The sequence below is a fragment of the Microtus oregoni genome, unplaced genomic scaffold (assembly GCF_018167655.1).
Source record: "Microtus oregoni isolate MIOR12 unplaced genomic scaffold, Mior012 000047F_ref0000412, whole genome shotgun sequence".
In the NCBI taxonomy this organism is placed as follows: Eukaryota; Metazoa; Chordata; class Mammalia; order Rodentia; family Cricetidae; genus Microtus; species Microtus oregoni.
This window is the reverse complement of record NW_024543221.1, coordinates 16720664-16739904: the sequence shown is the minus strand read 5'-3', so window position 1 is coordinate 16739904 and position 19241 is coordinate 16720664. Positions and strand designations below refer to the sequence as shown.

At 40.5% G+C, this 19241-nt stretch overlaps 1 protein-coding gene across 4 annotated transcripts in view; it reads left to right on the top strand.

The window, feature by feature from the left end:
* Positions 1-19241, top strand: part of Syt14 (synaptotagmin 14) — a 203117-nt gene that overhangs the window by 172996 nt on the left and 10880 nt on the right. The gene's annotated exons all lie outside the window — the stretch shown is intronic.

Sequence of the window (19241 nt, the reverse complement as noted above, 5' to 3'; positions counted from 1 at the left end):
CATGCAAAATTCGAGAAGTCATTGTTTTTTAACGCAGCGTAGTACTCTAATATGTATATATTCCATACTTTCTTCATCCATTCTTCCATTGAAGGGTGAAGTAATAAGGGTGGCGGCGGGGCTGCGTCCCCAACACCCCAGCCACCTGCCCGGCTAGCTTATGCCCCGAAATAATTACACGGACACTGTATTCTTTTAATCACTGCTTGGCCCTTTAGCCCTAGCCCTTACTGGCTAATTCTCACATCCCGATCAACCCATCTCTAATAATCTGTGAGAACCGGTCTTACCGGGAAGATTCTAGCCTAGTCCATCCTGGGTCGGAGCTTCATCCCGGGAGCGGGGCATGGCATCTCTCTCTGAGGCGTCTGCTCCCGAGAGAGCTGTGGAGTCTCTGAGCTCACTTCCTCTTCCTCCCAGCATTTTGTTCTGTTTACTCCACCCACAGGGCCAAGCAGTTTCTTTATTGGCCAATGACCTTCCTCCATCAGAAGGGCATCTAGGTTGTTTCCAGGTTCTGGCTATTACAAATAATGCTGCTATGAACATAGTTGAACAAATGCTTTTGTCATATGATCGGGCATCTCTTGGGTATATTCCCAGGAGTGGTATTGCTGGGTCCAGGGGTAAGTTGATCCTGAATTTCCTGAGAAACCGAAACACTGATTTCCAAAGTGGTTGCACAAGATTGCATTCCCACCAGCAATGGATGAGGGTACCCCTTCCTCTGCAGCCTCTCCAGCAAAGGCTATCATTGGTGTTTTTGATTTTAGCCATTCTGACAGGTGTAAGATGATATCTCAAAGTTGTTTTGATTTGCATTTTCCTGATTGCTAAGGAGGTTGAGCATGACCTTAAATGTCTTTTGGCCATTTGAACATCTTCTGCTGAGAATTCTCTGTTCAGTTCAGTGCCCCATTTTTTAATTGGGTTAATTAGCATTTTAAAGTCGAGTTTCTTGAGTTCTCTATATATTTTGGAGATCAGACCTTTGTCTGTTGCGGGGTTGGTGAAGATCTTCTCCCAGTCAGTAGGTTGCCTTTTTGTCTTGGTGACAGTGTCCTTTGCTTTACAGAAGCTTCTCAGTTTTAGTAGGTCCCATTTATTCAATGTTGCCCTTAATGTCTGTGCTGCTGGGGTTATACCTAGGAAGTGATCGCCTGTGCCCATCTGTTGTAGGGTACTTCCCACTTTCTCTTCTATCAGGTTCAGTGTGTTCTGACTGATAGTGAGGTCTTTAATCCATTTGGACTTGAGTTTTGTGCATGGTGATAGATATGGGTCTATTTTCATTCTTCTACAGGTTGACATCCAGTTGTGCCAGCACAATTTGTTGAAGATGCTTTCTTTCTTCCATTGTATACTTTTAGCTCCTTTATCAAAAATGAGGTGTTCATAGGTTTGTGGGTTAAAATCCAGGTCTTCTATACGATTCCATTAGTCGACTTCTCTGTTTTTATGCCAGTACCACACTGTTTTCATCACTGTAGCTCTGTAATAGAGTTTGATGTCAGGGATGGTAATGCCTCCAGAAGACCCCTTAATTATATAGGATTGTTTTGGCTATCCTGGGTTTTTTATTTTTCCATATAAAGTTGATTATTGTCCTCTCAAGATCTGTGAAGAATTTTGATGGGATCTTGATGGGGACTGCATTGAATCTATAAATTGCCTTTGGTAGAATTGCCATTTTTACTATGTTGATCCTCCCAATCCAAGAGCAAGGGAGGTCCATCCATTTTCTGGTATCCTCTTCAATTTCTTTCTTCAATGCCTTAAAGTTCTTGTCAAATAGATCTTTCACTTCCTTGGTTAGATATACCCCAAGATAATTTATGCTGTTTGTGGCTATCGTGAAAGGTGAAGTTTCTCTGATTTCCCTCTCTGCTTCCATATCCTTTGTGTATAAGAGGGCGACTGATTTTTTGAAGTTGATCTTGTATCCTGCCACATTACTAAAGGTGTTTATCAGCTGTAAAAGTTCTTTGGTGGAGTTTTGGGGGTCGCTTATGTACACTATCATATCATCTGAAATAACGAAAGTTTCACTTCTTCCTTTCCAATTCGAATCCCCTTGATCCCATTATGTTGTCTTATTGCTATTGCTAGAACTTCAAGCACTATATTGAAGAGGTATGGCGAGAGTGGACAGCCTTGTCGTATTCCTGAGTTTAGCGGGATGGCTTTGAGTTTCTCTCCATTTAATTTGATGTTAGCTGTCGGCTTGCTGTATATAGCTTTTATTATATTTAGGTATGACCCTTGTATCCCTAATCCCTCCAATACTTTTATCATAAAGGGATGTTGAATTTTGTCAAATGCTTTTTCAGCATCTAATGAAATGATCATATGGTTTTTTTCTTTCAGTTTATTTATATGATGGATTACATTGATAGATTTTTGTATGTTGAACCAGCCCTGCATCTTTGGGATGAAGCCTACTTCATCATAATGGATAATTTTTCGGATGTGTTCTTGGATTCGGTTTGCCAGTATTTTGTTGAGGATTTTTGTGTCAATGTTCATGAGTGAGATTGGCCTGTAATTCTCTTTCCTGGGTGAGTCTTTGTGTGGTTTTGTTATCAGAGTAACTGTAGCTTCATAAAAAGAATTTGGTAATGGCCCTTCTGTTTCTATATTGTGGAATACATTAAGGAGTATAGGTATTAGCTCTTCTTGGAAGTTCTGGTAGAATTCCGCATTGAAAGCATCTGGTCCTGGGCTTTTTTTGGTAGGGAGGTTTTTGATAACAGCTTCTAATTCTTCGCGACTGACAGGTCTGTTTAGATTGTTCACCTGGTCCTGGTTTAATTTTGGTATATGGTATTTATCTAAAAAAGTGTCCATTTCTTTTACATTTTCCAGTTTTGTGGCATACATGCTTTTGTAGTAAATCTAATGACTCTCTGAATTTCCTCTGTGTCTGTGGTTATGTCCCCCTTTTCATTTCTGATCTTATTAATTTGCGTATTCTCTCTCTGCCGTTTGATTAGTTTTGATAGGGGTTTATCAATCTTGTTGATTTTCTCCAGGAACCAGCTTTTTGTTTCATTGATTCTTTGGATTGTTTTCTGTGTTTCTATTTTGTTGATTTCAGCCCTCAGTTTGATTATTTCCAGTCTTCTACTCCTCCTAGGTGAGTCTGCTTCTTTTTTTTCTAGAGCTTTCAGGTGGGCTGTTAAGTCTCCAATATGTGCTTTCTCTGTTTTCATTAAGTGGGCACTTAGTGCTATGAACTTTCCTCTTAGGACTGCTTTCATAGTGTCCCATAAGATCGAGTATGTTGTTTCTTTATTTTCATTGAATTCCAGGAAGACTTTAATTTCTTTCTTTATTTCTTCCTTAATCCAGGTATGTTTCAGTAGTTGACTGTTCAGTTTCCATGAGTTTGTAGGCTTTCTGGGGGTAGCATTGTTGCTGAATTCTAACTTTAATCCATGGTGATCTGATAAGACACAGGTGGTTACCAATATTTTTTTGTAACTGTGTAAGTTAGCTTTGTTACCGAGTGTGTGGTCAATTTTCGAGAAGGTTCCATGAGCTGCAGAGAAGAAGGTATATTCTTTCCTCTTTGGGTGGAATGTTCTATAGATGTCTGTTAAGTCCATTTGATTCATTACCTCCATTAATTCTCTTATTTCTCTGTTATGTTTCTGTCTGATTGACCTGTCCATTGGTGAGAGAGGAGTGTTGAAGTCTCCTACTATTAGTGTGTGCGGTTTGATTAATGCCTTGAGTTTTAGCAATGTTTCTTTTATGTACGTGGGTGCTTTTATATTAGGGGCATAGATATTCAGGATTGAGACTTCATCCTGATGAATTGTTCCTGTTATGAGTATAAAATGGCCCTCTCCATCTCTTCTGATTGATTTAAGTTTGAAGTCAACTTTGTTAGAAATTAGTATGGCCACACCTGCTTGTTTCTTAGGTCCATTTGCTTGATAAGCCTTTTCCCAGCCCTTTACTCTGAGTAGGTGCCTGTCTTTGTGGTTGAGGTGTGTTTCTTGTAAACAGCAGAATGTTGGATCCTGTTTTCGTATCCAATCTCTTAGCCTGTGCCTTTTAATAGGTGAGTTGAGTCCATTGACATTAAGTGATATTAATGACCAGTGGTTGTTAACTCCGGTCACTTTTTTAGTAGTAGGGTTTGTGTGTTTCCCTTCTTTGATTTGTGTTGGTGAAGGGTCTCTAGATGTCTGAGTTATTGTGGTCATTGTTGGACTCCTTGGTTAGTGATTTTCCTTCTATTATTTTCTGTAAGGCTGGATTTGTGGCCACATATTGTTTAAATTTGTTTTTATCCTGGAAAATTTTGTTTTCTCCATTTATAGTGAACGAAAGCATTGCTGGGTATTGTAGTCTGGGCTTGCATCCATGGTCTCTCAGTTTTTGCAGTACATCTATCCAGGACCTTCTGGCTTTCATGGTTTCCATAGAGAAGTCAGGTGTAAGTCTGATAGGTTTACCTTTATAAGTAACTTGACCCTTTTCCTTTGCCGCTCTTAATATTATTTCTTTATTCTATATGCTTTGTGTTTTGATTATTATATGGCGAAGAGATGGTTTTTTTTTTTTTTGATCCAGCCTATTCGGTGTTCTGTATGCTTCTTGAACCTTCATAGGTACATCTTTCTTCAGGTTGGGAAAGTTTTCTTCTATAATTTTATTAAGTATATTTTCTGGACCGTTGAGCTGCACTTCTTCTCCTTCTTCTACTCCAATTATTCTTAGGTTTGGTCTTTTTATTGTGTCCCATATTTCCAGAATGTTTTGTGATGAGAGTTTATTGGACTTGCTGTTTTCTTTGATCAGTGCATTTATTTTCTCTATGTTATCTTCAGAATCTGAGATTCTTTCTTCTATCTCTTGTATTCTACTGGTTATGCTTGTTTTTGTAGTCTCTATTCGTTTACCTAGATTTTCCATGTCCAGCCGGCCCTCTGTTTGTGTTTTCTTCTTTGCCTCCATTTCAGTTTTCAAGTCTTGAACTGTTTCCATTATCTGCTTGATTGTTTTTCCTTGGTTTCCTAGGGTATCATTCACTGATTTACTCAAATCCTCGAACTTTCTGTTATATTTCTCATCCATTTCTATAAGGGCATTTTTTACATGCTGTTTAAGGGTGTCAATCACTTTCATGAAGTTAATTTTTTCTACTTCTTCTTGATTAAGGTGTTCATGTCCTCCTGTTGTGAGGTCGCTGGCTTCTGGTGGTTTCATTTTGTTTTTCAGATTGTTGGGTGAATTCTTGCATTGGCTTCTGCCCATCTCTTCCTCCCAATACTCCCCTATGGATCTTCTTTACAGGATCAGGTCTTCTTGCACACTGATGTACCTTCCCAGTGATGTCACTCCCCAGTGATGGTTCTCCTGGTGTCCAGATCGGATCTCTGTGCTGCTTGGGTAGCTCGCAATCAAAGGGCCCACCCTGCTTGCTGCAGGCAGGCTATGGAGACAAAGGAACTACCGCCCTCCCTTTTGCCCTCCTGATTCGGGTTCGGTCCCAGCGCCCTAGCAGGCTGAGCTGGGAGGTGCTATGCCGCCAAAGAGGGGAGGGAGAGAGTGAGGGAGAAAGACAGGGGGTAGGGGGTTCTGGATGTAAGCTGGGTGGGATAGGAAGAGAGAGCAGGTATCGAGCAGTATAGCCCCTGCAGGATGACCAGGAAGTGGAGGGGAGATGAGGAACGACTGAGTTCCCTGATCCCCTCTGCCGCCACACTCACTCAACGCAATGATGGCTCTCCCGGTGCCCAGATCAAAACTCCGTGCTGCTTGGGTCGCTCGCACACAAAGGGCCCACCCTGCTTGCTGCAGGCAGGCTAAGGAGACAAAGGAACTACCACCCTCCCTTATGCCCTCCTGATTTGGGTTCGGTCCCAGCGCCCTAGCAGGCTGAGCTGGGAGGTGCTATGCCGCCAAAGAGGGGAGGGAGGGAGTGAGGGAGAAAGACGGGGTAGGGGGTTCTGGATGTAAGCTGGGTGGGATAGGAAGAGAGAGGATGTATCGGGCAGTATAGCCACTTCAGGATGACCAGGAAGTGGAGGGGAGATGAGGAACGTCTGAGTTCCCTGATCCCCGCTGCCGCCACACTCACTCACCGCAATGATGGCTCTCCCGGTGCCCAGATCGAAACTCCGTGCTGCTTGGGTAGCTCACACACAAAGGCTTAAATCTTTTTCTTATAAAAATCCAGTTCACTTCAAAAAGGGGAAAAAATAGAAATGAGACCACCCATTTATCACAAATATATACAGGTAAAATAAAAGCAAAGCCATTGCTGTGGGATCATCTATCACACCCCTCTAGAATTAAGCACAATTTACATGTATATTAGTCACTTTCTTGCTGTTCTTTGTCTCCCTGCCCATCACACTTGAGAAGCATGGGTTTAGTTTGCTAGCCGTCTTTCAGATTGTGTGGTCTGGGCTTGTTTCTAACACACAAATGGAAGGGCGTTAATGGGTGATCTTCTAGGACCAACATTTCAGTTACACTTGTAACATTATAATGGTTTTTACTGCAGTGAGGTACACTTGATGGAGGTGGGTCATCTGTCTATCTGTTGCTTTCATTGGTTAATTAATAAAGAAACTGCTTGGCCTCTGATAGGACAGAAAATTAGGTAGGCGGAGTAGACAGAACAGAATGCTGGGAGAAAGAAACTGAGTCAGGTCAGTCGCCATGATTCTTCCACTCCAGACAGACACAGGTTAAGATCTTCCCTGGTAAGACACCTTGTGGTGTTACAGGGATATTAGAAATGGGTTAGATCAATATGAAAGAGCTAGCCAATAAGAGGCTGGAACTAATGGGCTAGGCAGTGTTTAAAAGAATACAGTTTCCATGTAATTATTTCAGATAAAGCTAGCCGTGCGGGCGGCTGGGTGCCAGGAACATAGCCCACCGCTCGTATTACTACATACACCAGTCACTGTATGAGCTTACCAGAACTCTCCTGTTCTGCCTTTTGGGTCTGGGGTGAGGAATGTCTCTCTGGGCATTATTCTTTCTTATCTCTTGGTGGCACTCCATACATCTTCACTGGGAATATGTAGATTAGGATTTCAAAGCCAGGGGTATGTATCTCTGGCATTTTTGAAAGTAGCATCTGCTTATACCCCACCAAAAAGGGGGTGGCTCCCACTCCTCTATGTCCATGCCACCCTAGGTATTCTTTTTGCCCATCTGTTGCACAGGTTCTAATTGGTATTAATAATAAAAACCCGGAGACAGATGTTAGCGGGTGAAAGCTAAAGGATCAGAGAAGCAGAGCAGCCAGTCTTACCTAACCTCTACGACTCTCTTTCTCCACCCAGCCATACCAATTCCTGTCTGCACAGACCTCCAGACCTCTATGGTTAGACAATGGCTAGCTCCTCTCTCTGATCTTCAGACAAGCTTTATTTGTTATAGTACAAACAAAATATCACCACATTTTCCCTTTTTGTCTAAAATAAAAAAGGTTATAACTAATATAAGAAAAACTATATATAAGTCAATAACTATAATATATACAAGTAAATACATCAACAATGTCTAGTCCATTAGCAACTGACAAATTCAGAGGAAAATACTCCATATCTGTCTTATCTTGATTAGTCTAAAAGTTTGTACCTAATACACTTTTTATTCTAAATTGCATTACCAAAACTATCTTTTAATGTCTCTCAACTATACACTTTATACCTCTTTAGTAAAATTCTTTTCTGAATGTGGTAACAAAGGAGAACTATAACTACAAAGTCTTAAACTCTATCAGAATCCTGAGAAGGAAATAATACTGAGTAAGCAGGAAGTGCAAGCAAGCAACTTCCAAAAAATGTGAGAAATGACAGAAACAGCTGACTGCCTCAACAGTCACCTAAAGTTCCTCTGCAACATTGGGGCATCCATCTTCAGCTTACAGGCCTAGACTATTGTACAGACTTTTCTATAAAGCAGGATTCTTGAGGGACTGTCCTACCTTATCCTGGCAAGGCTTAGCAGTCACTCTCTTTGTGTCCCACATGTCCAGTTTGGACAGCATACTGTCAGCAGTCGAGGCAAGGGCACTTTCTTGCCCAGTTGCTAACTTTTGGCACAAAGAAAGTAAACTCCATGGAGAGTTTCTTTGATGCCCATCATCTTCTCTGAAGTAGATTGCTGCTGCCAGAAGCAGACATGTCTCATTATCATAAAAAAAGATACCTATGTTATTCAAACACCTTAAATGCTATATTCTGTAAATCTCTGAAGTGTTTGAAGATGACCTGTCTATCTAAAATATATCTTTTTGACCTTGGAAACATACCTAATATCACAAAAAATTTGGTTGTAATTATTAACTATTTACTTGCATTTCTTTGTATGCTAAGTAATTGGTAATAATAACTTTTTAAGGACTAGAAATTTGCAATACATTATTAAATGAGCTGTATAGGTACAATACCTTGAACAAGTTTTAAAATGTATGTGCATTATGTTCTAACAAAATTAATCTCAAATTTGTATCAATATACAAAGATCCATATCAGTGTAAAATATTTAAAACAAGTACTTGCTTTTCTGTTTAAAAGTAGATTCAGTAATGTACCATTCTATCCTATTTCTATATCCCTCTTTTTTCTTTTCAGAGTAAACTCAATAATCTATCTTTATATCCTACCATATCTATAACCCCTCTTTTTTTTCCAAACAGGAACTCTGAATCTATTTTTTCCAGACTGTTACCAATAACACCTTTGAACCAATTCCCTTAAACAGTGGCAAATATTTATAAACCAATGAAAGACCAAAAACCACCCACCCCATCTCTTGGTAATGTGGGCATTGTGTTCTTCCTGCTGTCGTGGGACAGCAGCATCTATAGGGGATCCTGAAAAGAAAAAATTGGGTTAATTGTTAAGATGTACCATTTTATTGGGGACCTCTGTGATGTAGGTGGTTCTTCTTTTTATGTGTTGCTTTCATTGGTTAATTAATAAATAAACTGCTTGGCCTGATAGGTCAGAACATAGGTGGGTAGAGTAGACAGAACAGAATGCTGGGAAGAAGGGAAGTGAGTCAGACACCATGATTCTTCGACCCAAGACTAGATGTAGGCTAGAATCTTCCCGGTAAGCCACTACCTCGTAGTGCTATACACATTAATAGAGATGGGTTGTAGTAATATGGGCAGTGGGGCTGCGTCCCCAGTACCCCGGCTGCCTGGCTAGCTTATGCCCGAAATAACAACACACAAACGGTATTCATTTAATCACTGCTTGGCCCATTTCTATCTAGCCTCTTCTAGGCTAATTCTCACATATTAATTTAGCCCATTTCTAATCATCTGTGTTGTGCCCCTAGGTGCGCTTACCGGGAAGATTCTAGCCTATGTCCATCCTGGGTTGGAGCTTCATCGCGTGCGTCTGCCTGGGAGCTGGGAGCATGGCGTCTCTCTGAGGCGTCTGCTCCCGAGAGGAGAGCTGTAGAGTCTGAGCTCACTTCCTCTTCCTCCCAGCGTTCTGTTCTGTTTACTCCTCCCACCTATCTTCTAACCAATGAGGGCCAAGCAGTTTCTTTTTATTTAACCAATGACCTTCCTCCATCATTTCCCCTTTTCCGGTTTAAACAAAAAAAAATAAAAGGCTTTAACTTTAACATACAAAATTACATATAACGAAACAGTTATCAAGTAAAAGTTACAATAATCTTTATCATAACTAAGGAAAACTATAACTATAACTAACTATTCTTAACTCCATCAAAGACTCCAGAAAGATACAATACTGCCTAAGCAAACAAGAAAAAAGCAACTTTTAAAACTCGAGAAATGACAGAGACATCTTGCTGCCTGGACAGTCACCCAAAGTTCCTCTGTACCGTTGGGGCATCCATCTTCAGCCTTCAGGCCCATGGTATCCAGCAGACATTTCCATGAAGCAGGAAAATTCAAAGTCAGTTCAGTCACTATCTGTTGTGTCCTGCAGAATGTCTCGCAGACTCTTTCATGAATCTGGAACCCCAAAAGATCATCTCACCTTAGGCAAGTTCAGTAGTCCTCTCTCTGCGGGTTCTCTGTGTCCAGTTTATGCAATAGTCCAGGCAAGAGCAGTTTCTTGCCCAAATGGCTATCAAACTCCATAAGGATCCTCTTCAATGCCCATCTTCTTCTTGAAGTAGATTGGTGCTGCCAGGAGCAGAGTGTCTCATTGTCATGAAAAGTCCTAAGTTATTAAAACATTTAAATGCCATATTCTATAATCTTTTAAAAATATGAAGAATGCCTATCTAAAATATATCTACGCACATCTAGAAAATATTAACTAAAATGACTACAAACTTGACTATTATTTATGATTATCCATCAACAACCTATATTTCCTAATTATACATTACATTTTAATAATGAACTACACAATCACAATACCTTAATAAAGATCAGAAATACATATACATATAACAAAATTGACCGTAAATCTCTATCAATAAAGCAAAATCTATACTAATGCAAATTATTCATACCTATATCATATCCCCCTTTAAATGTAAAAGAACATTTATAAACATTTTTTGGGAATATGGGCGCAGTTATTTCTCTCCAAACTACTTCCTGCTGAATGGGGGCGTTGTTAATTAGGTCTTTCATGGTATAAGCTGTGTGCTAGTTTCATTAGTTTCATTTCAGTTGGCAGTTGAGTGAAGCAATTTTCTGAAGGTGTTCACACCAACCCTTCAGGAGGGTGTGGTCCATCATACCAAATTGGAATAGAAGAAATGAACAGGATCTCATCCTCTGTGAAAACAAAATAAGAAACTCCTTTCCAAAGCATCATGTCCTTAGATCCAAATTTCAAAGTCAAGGCATCAAAATATCTATGTTGGATTAGTTCAGCAGCATTTATAAATAAATATCTTTTAGCATCTGTTGCTCCTTCCTCAGCATTTAAATAATTTAAAAGCATAATAGCATACAGTATCAAAATTTCTCTGTGTATTTTCCATCTTTGTGCAGCTTTGTTTTAACCTCTATTTTGTTTATTTTTACTTTTAACTCTTTGCTTTTTGAGACAGGTTCTCTGTATCTTTGACCTGAAGTAACTCTGTAGACCAGGCTGTCCTTGAACTCTCAGAGATCTGCCTGTCTCTGCCTCCCAGGCATTGGGATTAAAGTTGTACACTACTACACCTTGAACTCACAGAGAACTGTTTGTCTCTGCCTTCTAGGCACTGGGATTAAAGGCATGTGCTACCACACCTTGAAGTCACAGAGGTCAGTCTCCCTCTGCCTTTCAAGTGTTGTGATTAAAGGTGTGTACTACACACACAACAACTCTCTTCCTTTTTTTTTTACTTTAAGAATTTTAACTTTTAGTCTGTATATATTTTTAACACGCTGTAAATCATTTAAAAATTTTCTTTGTCTTTGACGCTCTCTTTACGGTATCTCTCTCTGTTTTTCTGACCTTGTGAGTCTTTAATTTACCAAGCAATCTCAGTAGGACTAAAGGCGTGGCTTTGCCGGCTAGATGTAGCCCATTCCTTAGCTTTCCAGCCTCATGGCTGAGGTACTGGCTGTAGCCATGTTTACTGCCACAACTCTATGGCATTTCAAGGTCCCTGCCAGCAAGCGAGCTTCAGCGGCCTGTGCTTGCAAACCACCCGAACCACCTGCGTAAAAGAGTCAGAGTTTGCCCTGGCAGGACAGCTCAGAAAGCCGGCATTTTTAAACAGCGCAGCTTTTTTCCTGCTACAGCTGAGAACCGAAAAGCATGTGTTCAGCTTTTCGTCAACACCATTTAAGTGTTTCGTGGCAGGACCTCTTAATGAGCTGCAGGGTTTTGCAGCTAAAGCTGAGTCAGGAAGCTTCTCTTAGATGAGAGCGCTTGCTTGCCTCTAGCAAGCAGAGTGCCACAAATGCTTTAAAGCCAGAGTTCACGCTGGCAGCACAGCCCCAAGAAGCTGCGCTTTAAAATGACACAGCATTTTTTTCTGCTGCTGTTGCTGAATCAGGAAATCTCTTCAGCACACCACCAACAAATAGCAAAAATCTGTGTTAAACTCTCTCTCCCTTATTTTTAAGCCTTCTCAGGTTTTTTAAGTGGGTTTAGTCCATCACGTTGGGCGCCATTTGTAGTAATATGGGCGGCGGGGCTGCGTCCCTAGCACCCCGGCTGCCTGGCTAGCTTATGCCCGAAATAACAACACACAAACTGTATTCATTTAATCACTGCTTGGCCCATTTCTATCTAGCCTCTTCTAGGCTAGTTCTCACATATTAATTTAGCCCATTTCTAATCATCTGTGTAGCGCCCCTAGGGCACTTACCGGGAAGATTCTAGCCTATGTCCATCCTGGGTCGGAGCTTCATTGCGTGCGTCTGCCTGGGAGCTGGGAGCATGACGTCTCTCTGAGGCGTCTGCTCCCGAGAGGAGAGCTGTAGAGTCTCTGAGCTCACTTCCTCTTCCTCCCAGCGTTCTGTTCTATTTACTCCTCCCACCTATCTTCTAACCAATGAGGGCCAAGCAGTTTCTTTTTATTTAACCAATGACCTTCCTCCATCAATGGGTTAATCAAGATGTGAGAGTTAGCCAGTAAGATTCTAGAGCTAATGGGCCAAGCAGTGTTTAAATGAATACAGTTTCCGTGTTATTATTTCCGGGACTAACCTAGCCGTGCTGGAGTGGGCGGGATGAAAAGCAGGCCTGCTTGCCTCATCACTACACCTCTGAGTGCAAGCCTCAGTCCCTTTCAGGGTCCCGAAGAAGACTCACAGCAAGCACAGGACTTAAATCTGAGGCTGAAATGAACTCTCCTATACTACATACTTTTCTGCGTCCATTTCTTTATTCTTCTGCTGTTCCCTTTTAATTCTGTGAAGCTTTTAGTTTATATCCACCAGCAAAATAAAGGCAATTCTCTGAACTTGGATATCCCTTTATCTTTGAAGGTTCCAAATGTGATCTATATGAAAGAATCCTTTCCTAATTGCATGTCCTGCCAATTGGAAGATAGTTGCAGGGAGGTGGCTTCTAATTCATCTCAGGTAACAAAAAAAAAGTGGAGATTAGACTATGGGAACCAAGGTTATTGAGTGCTTGGCTAAATTTTTTACTGGAAGTCCCACAGATTTGGTGGGGGGGGGGATGACTCAATATACCCATTCATGAGAAAGAATTGTGCCCAATAATCCATACTCTGCTGAATCTTACACCAAGGGAGAGTGCTAATGGTTTCACAAGAGATCCACTGTGAGAATCAGTCAATATGTACAAGGTGGTAGCCCCAGCCCCCTGCGAGCAGGGTTTGCCTCCATCAGAATGTTTGTTCTGGTGCGTCAGCCTTCTGCCATATCAGCTGAAATCTCACTGCATGATTCCTGTAGAACACAGCACCATTTGCTGTCCAGTCTCTGCACAGTGGGAAAGTACAGACTTGTCTAAAATCCTGACTAGAGTAATCTGTAAGGCTGTATCATCTCAGCTAGCCAACTCGAAATTCTCCTGAGCAGTTTGTAGAACAAAGCCAATATTTAGGTGGTATTTTCAGCTTAGTGGTATTATCATAGTCCTGGAGGAATCATCGTTGTGGGGCCTCATTCTCCTTTTGGAGATTTCAAAGGTCACTGTTAGGCATGGTCTTGGTTCACTGCAGAAAACTTATTTTAAATGTCATATGCAGTAGGTCTCAAAAAGGTTAAAGGATCACTATTGGTTATATGCATCCAGAGTACAAAACTTAATTCCCTCTTACCTGATAGGCACTCAAACCCGAAATCACATATAGGAAGGTAGATGAAGCCGTTTTCTGAGACTAGTACTTTATATGATCATTAATATCATGACAAACAGTTTAAGATTATATATAAGATATGTGTATATTAACCTTATAAACTTGGAAATAATATTTATATCTTACGAAAAGCCTTAAAGAATCAAAATAAAAACAAAGGATTATGAGATTAGTGGCAATACAATAGTCCCTATGGCTCTTCTGACATGAGACAGAGATTTTGGATTTTACTTTAACAAGCATGCTTGGGTTTAGAGAAGGAGAGACCCATGCTCTAACTTCAAAGCCATCTTTAATTTTTAACTGGACTGGGACTATGAAAAGACCATTTGCATTATATGGCTGTAGAGAACAGCAGAAACAAACAAACATTTGGGAAGGTTTATGAAATTTTATCCTGTTGGAAATGTGATATACCAATAGGTCAATTTACTCCTTTTCATGGAACATTTTTTTCTGGATGATTTGTCCTTTTTCTTCAGATGTCTCATTTGTCCAGTAGTCCTCAGATTCCTTAGCTGGATGCCTTTATTCTCATGAAAAGACAAAACCAAAACTCTTCCCCAACCCTAATTTTAGAAAGGTTCCCTTTTGGCGAGTTTTATCTGATCAAATGAGAAGCATTTGTCAGTTTTATAGGTGAATTTAGATCAAATGGGCATGCTGCTTCATGAACTATCACCTCTTCAGTTAAGAGGTCTCTCATTCAAATCAAATCTTTATAAATTTTGATGGTATCCATAGCTTTTCTTCTTCTTTGGAAACAAAAGCAAAACCTCTTCTCCAACATAACACATGTCCTGGTTTCCATTCTGAGTTCAATACATCTTTGAAGTATATCAGCTGATTTAATTCTTTAGTTTTTTCCTACTATCCAATGTCTCTCTGCAACTGTTGTTCCTGTCTCGTTAGCATTTGGAAAACTCAAAGTTAATAAGGCATTGTGCAATCTATTCCTTGATGGTCTTTATTATCCCTTTCTGTTTAGTTTATCCTTTAGAGTTCAATTTGAGCTTTCTACAACTGCTTGTCATGTAGGATTATGTCATATGCCTGTAATATGCTTTATATTGTAAAAAGCAAAAACCTGTTTTATTTTATTAGAGACATGCTAGACCATTGTCTGTCTTTATTTGTACAGGTATATCCTGGATAGCCATAACTTCTAGCAAATGTGTGATTACCGAATCAGCCTTTTCTGAATTCAAAGCAGTTGCCCATTGAAAACCTAAATAGGTATCGATGGTATGGTGTACATATTTTAGTTTTCCAAATTCTACAAATTGGAACACATCCATCTGCCAGATTTCATTCCTTTGAGTAACCTTTGGGTTACTTCCTGCAGGTAGTAGTGTTTGGTTGTATAAAGAACAAGTAGGACATTTCCTTATAATTTCCTTGGTTTGTTGCCACATGATGGAAAAGTCTTTTTTTAAACTTTTGCTATTGACATGATGTTTTTAATGAAATTCTGAGGCCTTCAGCACACCTACAATCAATAGTTGATCAATTCTTCATTACCTTGTGCTAGATGGCCTGGCAGACCCATATGGGATCCTATGTGTGTTATATATATGGGATGATTCCTCTTCCTGATTATTTCTTGTAACTGAATAAATAATAAAATCAGTTCTATATTATATGATATCAATTCAGTGGTTTCAACATTCAAATCAACTCTTTCTGCCTATTGCAAAATAGGTAACTTTGTTGAGAGGTTCCATAAAATCCATTAATATCATGAGAATAGCTCATAATTCTGACTTTTGGATAATTAACATGTCAATCCCAGTTAAGTTGATTATCCCTTCATTTAATTGATTTAATTATTCCAATTTTATATCATGTATTGCATAATCGTACAGAGACCTAGTTCTCTCCATCAAAATTGTGTTTCCCATTTTTTAATGTGGGGAAAAAAACTTTTTAACTAATTCCCCCCTTTTAAGACTTCCCAATTGTCTCGCCAAATCTGCCGATGTTGGAGCATGTGACTGCCACCGCATAGCACGTCTGTGTGGAGAACACAGGCGGTGCACAGTCAGCCTGAGGACAGCTGCTAGCCTGTAGCACTGAGCTGAGTGCTTGTGGCAGGAGCTGTCTGAAGGCAGAGCCAGCCGGTCTAGACCAGGTAAGCTCTGTGACATTAGAAGCCCAGGTGCCTCTGGAGTTTGGGGTGGCAGCTGGAGACTGTTTTAGAGAAGCTACAACAGGAAAATCCCAAACTCGATCAGAGGCTTGGGGAAAAAAAAAGAAAAGAAAACCTAGCTGGCGGGGCAGTGTCTCTAGCGGGAATTCTCGCACATACCAGTGTCTGCAAAGCCCCAGGCAAGTGGTCTTTTCGTGAATTCGTGCCAAAAGGTTAGGTGCCGATTGTTGACGAGTGCTAACTGGTATTAATATAAAAACCCGGAGACAGACGTTAGAGGATGACAGCTGAAGGATCAGAAAGGCAGAGCAGCCCCTGGAGACCTTACCTCTACGACTCCCAGCCCCCAAAGAGCGACAGAACTCACTCTTCTCTCCACCTAGGCTTATGACTTCCTCTCTTCGCCCAGCCATATCACTTCCTGTCTGTCTGCACAGACCTCCAGACCTCTATGGTTAGCTAATGGCTACCCCTTCCTCTGATCTTCAGGCAAGCATTATTTGTTAGAGTACAAACAAAATATCACCACACCCTCTGTTTATTGTCACCCCAGAATTTGAACTTCCATTTCCCTGATTGCTAATGAAGCCAAGAAAATGTGAAGTCTGTTGAGATTTTTAATGGAATTGTATTTACTCTGTAGATGATAAGGGAAGAATGTTGTTAAACGACTCTCACACATTTGCTGAGCTTACCTGGTAGAGCACTTTTCATTCTCAGCAATGCTCATGTTTTCTGCAGATACCTTGCAAGCTAGCGTGTCATTTATTATATGCTAGATATTTTATGTTTTATGCTGTGACAAATGCGTTGCTTGTATTTTTTGTTTGTTGTTTGAGACAAGATTTCACAATGTAGCTTTGGCTAGCACAGAACTCTCTGTGTACACTGGGCTAGTCTGGAGTTTGCAGTCCACCTGGTTCAGCCTCCTCCGCAGTGCTGGAGTGCAGGCATGAGCCACCGTGTCCGATTCTATCAACGCTACTTTCATTTTCAGGTGGGTTGCTGATATATTTACAATGTGAATATTTTCAAATTTTACTTTTTGTGCGACTGCAGTTTGTCTGTGAATTTGTTCAAATTTTCTTTGTATTTGATTGTCTGGTGGGCAGTCTTCCCCACTCCTCTTCTAAATTGTGATGACTTCAATTATTTTATTGTTGTTTATTAAGACTAGGACCTTCTCTGGCTGTGAAGGTCCATCATGGTGGTGACAGTGTCAAAGGGGAAATGAGCTACAGGGTTTTTTGTTTTTTTTGTTGTTGTTGTTGTTTTTGTTTTTGTTTTTGTTTTTTGAGACAGGGTTTTTTGAGACCAGATCTCTCGTTGGCCTGGAATTCACTGCGTAGCCAAGCATAGCCCTGACCTTTTCTGATCTTCCTGCCTCCACAGGTGCGTGCTGCCACACCCGGTTTCCGTGTGCTGCAGAGTGGCTGTAGAGCCTGTGTGTGCTAACGCTCAGCCTGCTCCCACCAGTGCAAATTTTTAAACTGCAGGTTGATAGGTTTGGTCTGCTAATGGTGGATTTAGGAATTTTAAGTTGAAGTTCACAAATGAGCAACTCCTGTGATTCTTACTCTTTTTAAGTCTATCCTAAGCCTTCTTTCTAAGGGGTTGTTAGATTCTCAGTACATGGGCAGCTAAGGGCTGTTCTTCTTCACTGTCTGAATGTGTTTGGGAAAGAGGAATGTTATCAGTTTTAATTCACAAGGGAAGCTGTCACAGCTAAAATGTCTTGTTCTGTGTATTTTTTAAAAGTTTTTGGTTACAAGTTCGGTTGGGATATTCTGTCTCTTCTAGTGTGCCTTCTGTTAGCTGTTATTCTCTAAGATGTGTCCATTCCATCCAAATTTCAGATTAGTTGGGAGCTGTTTGTGCAGCCCTCTCATGTACTCACGATCTGCAGAATATGCAGTGCGCCCACTCTCTTCTCTCGTTGAACCATCCAGAAATTTATCCATTTCTGTTGATCCTTTCTATCAGTTAATTATCTCATTCTCAATACCATTTGCTTTCTCAAGAATTACTTAGAAATGTATTCAAATATATCATAGGTCTTTTGTTCTTCTAGAAAATACTTTATTATTTCTATTTGATCGAAAAGCATACTATGAGCTGGGGGCTGGTGATATATGACTTTAATCCCAGCACTCAGAAGGCAGAGACAGGGGGATCTCTATGAGTTCGAGGACAGCCTGATCTTTAGAGTGAGTTCCAGGACAGTCAGGGCTGTTACAAAGATCAGCCCTGTCTTGAAAAGCAAGCAAACAAACAAACAAAAATAGCATACCATGAAATTGTTCCTCACATGCATTTTATCACTGCTTGCTTTATTGCTATAAAGAAAGGCTTCTGCTCTGCTGTTGGGCGTGCTGTGCGAGGTCCACAGTCTGACCTCACTGTCTGTGATGTGCCCATCTCCCACATCCTTTCTGCATCCTCCCCTGCCCACAGGGCCAGGCACTGAAAGAGAGGCTGCTGTGCCACTGGTGCGTGTTTCTCCTTAATGTTAGAGGGTCTTTGCTTCCTGTCTTTAACTCACTTTACAAAATGCTTACAAATTTGGAATTTTTCTGTTTTCCTAAAAACTAAACACGTAGTCTTCACTAAGTGCACTTCTTCACCTCTGATGATGGTCTAGTTTTCAAGGAAACATGCAGCAACATCAGTTTTCTTATGGTTATGTGTGCATAGTAAATTTTACTATTTTTTTACTTTTCTGCCTCTCTATTTTAGATATTGGCATAAGAATGGCAGATAATTTTGTTTATTTATCAACACATGCCAATCTTTGTCTTTAAGAATATAGTTGAGATGTTTACTGTAAATAAATCTAAATTCACACCCATGTTTTAAGGTTGATAACTCTCATTACCATGCATACGTTGAAGAAATTGTTGAATTGTTGAGATGGCTCAGTGGGTAAAGGCTTCTATGCTGACAGCTTGACGACCTGAGTTCAATCCATGGGCACACAGTGGAAGGAGAGACCAGCCCTGCTGGCTGCCCTGTGACTTTCAGAACATACTGACCACATGCATTTGTGTGGGCACGGGCACAGGCACACGGGAATGAATGAATGAATGAACAATTAAAATAAATAGAGTTTATTGCAGGAATATCATCTATTACTTGACTGAAATGTCTACAGACTATTTCTAATTGAGTGTTTGGGAGTATGGTGTGTGTTCCCCACCCTTGTCTTTTTCGTGATGTAATTTCAATACACACAGCACTGCCATTTTATTTCTATTGTTGTAGTTGATGGTGGTGGTGTTTGAGACAGGGTCTCACCATAGCTCTGGCTGGCCTGCAGCTCATCGTCTAGACAAAAGAGAGC